The sequence below is a fragment of the Chenopodium album genome, chromosome 5 (assembly GCF_948465745.1).
Source record: "Chenopodium album chromosome 5, dcCheAlbu1.1, whole genome shotgun sequence".
NCBI classification, from domain to species: Eukaryota; Viridiplantae; Streptophyta; class Magnoliopsida; order Caryophyllales; family Amaranthaceae; genus Chenopodium; species Chenopodium album.
Window position 1 is genome coordinate 39,211,044 of NC_137838.1, and position 3,508 is coordinate 39,214,551.

Consider the following 3,508-nt stretch of genomic DNA (forward strand, 5'->3'; position numbering starts at 1 on the left):
CTCTCTTCCTATCTCTCTCTACCATGTGTTTTTAAAATATTATAATCAATATTATGTATTTACAAATGAATAACATTCCTCCATTCCACTTCCTCTTGGAATCAAGACCCATTGTATTTCATTATACTACGTAATAATAAATCACTCAAGTATATCAAAGGTTTTTGTAATCCTGATATTGTTATGCATGCCAAGTGAATTAAAATTCTTCGACCTTCTATTTTTTTTATGTAAGCTTTTAAAGAAATTGCACGGTTAAGATAAGGATTTTGGTAAGCTGTTGAAGAAGCGTGGAGATGATACCAATATACTCCCTCTGTCCCTTTTTGATAGTCTCTTATGGGTTTTTTTCACGGGAATTAATAAACACAAATAACAATAGTAAAAGTACATTGAAAAAGTATATTGACATTGGGTATGTAAAAAAGTAGAGAGAGAAAGTAATAAAAGTGCATGAAAAAAGAAAATTTGCATGGGAAATTTAAATTTGCACAAATATTATTGCAAATTGGAGGGAATTTGGGTAAAAAATTAATATTAATAATTGTTGGAAAAAGCAAATGGGGTGAACATTTTGGGACTAAATTTTGTCCATAAGGGACTATCAAAAGGGTACGGAAGGAGTATAGTCTTAGCATAAAAGGAATAGAAAACTAGTGTGAATTTGGCAAAGGAAATACTTTTGTCAAAATTGAACTAATTCGAATTAATGCTCCTCAATTACAAGCATAGAACCTTTTCGATTCATAAAAGGTTTATCCTTCATTCTTTGCTTATATCTAACTATTATACCATCCTCAATTATTCTACATGTTTCTTCATTGAGCTTATTTGTGTTTCCATTGCAGTGTAAGGCATCAAGAACCAGCTTGTAAGTGTATTCCCTCGGAATCAAACCTCCATCCACCAGCTCCACAAGAAATTCCCAAGCCTCAGACGCCCTCTCGACTTCACAAAAAGCATGAATGATAGGTGTGTAAGAGCTAGTCGTGGGAGTTCCATGATTCAGCTCTTGCATTCTTCGCAACATCTCAATAGCCTTATTGATCTCGTTCACAGCACTATAGTACCTAATAAAAGAGTCATACGTAACTCGATTTGGTAAACAACCCCTCTTAGTCATATCTTCCAAGAGCTCAAGAGCTCTTTCAATCCTATTAGTCTTACAACACCCATCAATTAAGCTATTGTAAGTGACAATATCAGGAACAAAACCCTTAAACAACATTAGACGAAAGAGATGATTCGCTTCCCACAACCTCCGCCTAATGGCCTTCCTACACCCGGTCTGCAGGGCATACTTGCAGTAAGAGCTTATCAAAATTGTGTAGGTGTACGTATCAGGCGGGCAACGAAACCCAGGTAGCTCCATTTGCTGCAGCAAACTCTTAGCTTTCACAAAGAACCCAACTCTACAAAGAGCCAAAATGACAGTATTATAAGCATAAACATCAGGTTTACAGTGAAACTGTTTCATTCTATAGAAAGCCTGCATTGCTTCATTTACAAGCCCTTCTTCACCTAAGCATTTTATCAAACAGGTGATAGACGTGGTGGTCACTAGCTCACAATCTACTTTCCTACTCATTTCCCTTAGAAAATTCCACAGTTGACTCAATTTATTAGCCTTAGCCAACACAATTGCCATCTCTCTGACGGTAATCTCGTTGTGGGTGAACCCGGCGTGGGATTCGACCCAGTAGAAAAACTCGGTCGCTTTTGAGACCACGTGATCAACCCGGGTTAAATCTCGATAGGCTGCAGGTCCAAGAATTAGGAAATTGCTTTGATATTTTAAGGATTCCTGGCGGAGATCACGCTGCTTGAGAGGAGCGCGGTGGCGGGAAAGATTGGGTTGACGGCCAATAGAGCGTGTTGGCGTGAAGAAGAAAATGGGTATGGAGCGGAGGATGTCCGAAATAGTTTGAGTGGTCCATGAATATGGAGGTGAGGGGGCGGCATCGAACGGACCATCCCTTATCATTACGGCAAGGACTTGCTTAACCACCTGAGAACGGCGGTGGTAAAGTTGAGGTTTTGAAGCTAGCATGTTTGTTTGGATTGGAAAGAGTACATTACATGATTTACATCTTTTTTTTTTTTTTTTTTTTTTTTTTTTTTTTTTTTAACGGACATCTAAGTTTGTTTATATGTGGTTGTATAGTTGTATCATTTGGACGTTTTATACTCTTTCCTTTTTATTTTATTTTATGATTAGGAAAAAAACACTTTTAACCATTTTTAACTATTTTGTTTATATGTCTAGATTGTTATTGAATTTTAATATAATTATGTTATTGAATTTTCTACTCATGGATTAATACTTACTTAATATTTGTAAAATAAAAAAATATAGTGCTATTGCTCATAAAAATATGAATGGTTTTAGGAATGAGTTTGGGATATCTAGTAGTTCACGAAAGTGACGCAAGTAGTGTGGTTAAAATAATTAAAATAAATCAATTTGGAGTGACACTTATTTTTATATTAATCGATGAAATTTCGAGGATATCTTGTGATTTTAATGCTTTTAATTGTGCTCATATTTGACAAACGGGTAATACAACTGTCCATATGGTAGCTAATTAGGAGATAGCTAATTTTATTTACTAAAAGTAGAATTGTAAACCAATAGTTTAATCTTTAAAACCAAGTTTTATTGAAAATAAAACTCAAAAAAAAAAAAAAAAAAAATCTTACAAAATCTATCCAACTTTGTATTGGATAAATATATTCAAATAAATCCTGCGTGTTATATTAATAGTTAATTGTCGCTTTAGCTTTACATATTAGTTATATGATATAAGCGATTTTCTTATGGCTGACAAGGGAATAAGCACGTATTCAAATGTCTATCCCTATATCAAATACAATTTATACAATTTAAACAAACCTAATACGAGTATAAGGCAAGTATAGGGGTCGTACCACAGGGAACGAATAAACACCACCAAATGTTATCAACAACTAAGCTAGTCCGGAATAGGAGATAAGTAAATTAAAGTCTAAAGATGCTAAAATAAGAAATAAAGCACTAAGGGAAATGGTTTAATTATAGCATTAACTCAAACATAAACAAAGGCATAGAAATTGAATGAATCATAAACTAATTAAACATGCTTGATTCTAAATTTAACTATGAGAATTTAAATTCACAAAACGGAACTTTTACGTTACTTTTTTGCAAAATCCGAGCTCAGTTTGGATCCTTCCGGCCTAAAATGATCCCTAAAACATTTAAGAGACAATTTTTACCACGAAAATCGAGAAAAAAAAATAAATAGGAGTAAAGTAAGTCCCACTAACGACAACATGTAACGGAAGGATAACGATAGGGTTACAGCGTGTAACTTTTCAAAGGGAGGGGCACAACGTGAAATAGTTAATACTTCGGCGGTATTACATAGAATTTCCCAACATAATAATACTTCATAAAAAGAATACAAATCCCATCAAAATCCAAAATGTCAGACCCATTCCATCTTCTTCGATACGCTGTTCTGTTCTT

General features: G+C 34.3%; 1 pseudogene; it reads right to left on the reverse strand.

The window, feature by feature from the left end:
• Positions 1-541: 541 nt before the first annotated feature.
• LOC145630693 (pentatricopeptide repeat-containing protein At1g77405 pseudogene) lies at positions 542-2,090 on the reverse strand (annotated as a pseudogene).
• Between the last annotated feature and the right edge of the window lie 1,418 nt (positions 2,091-3,508).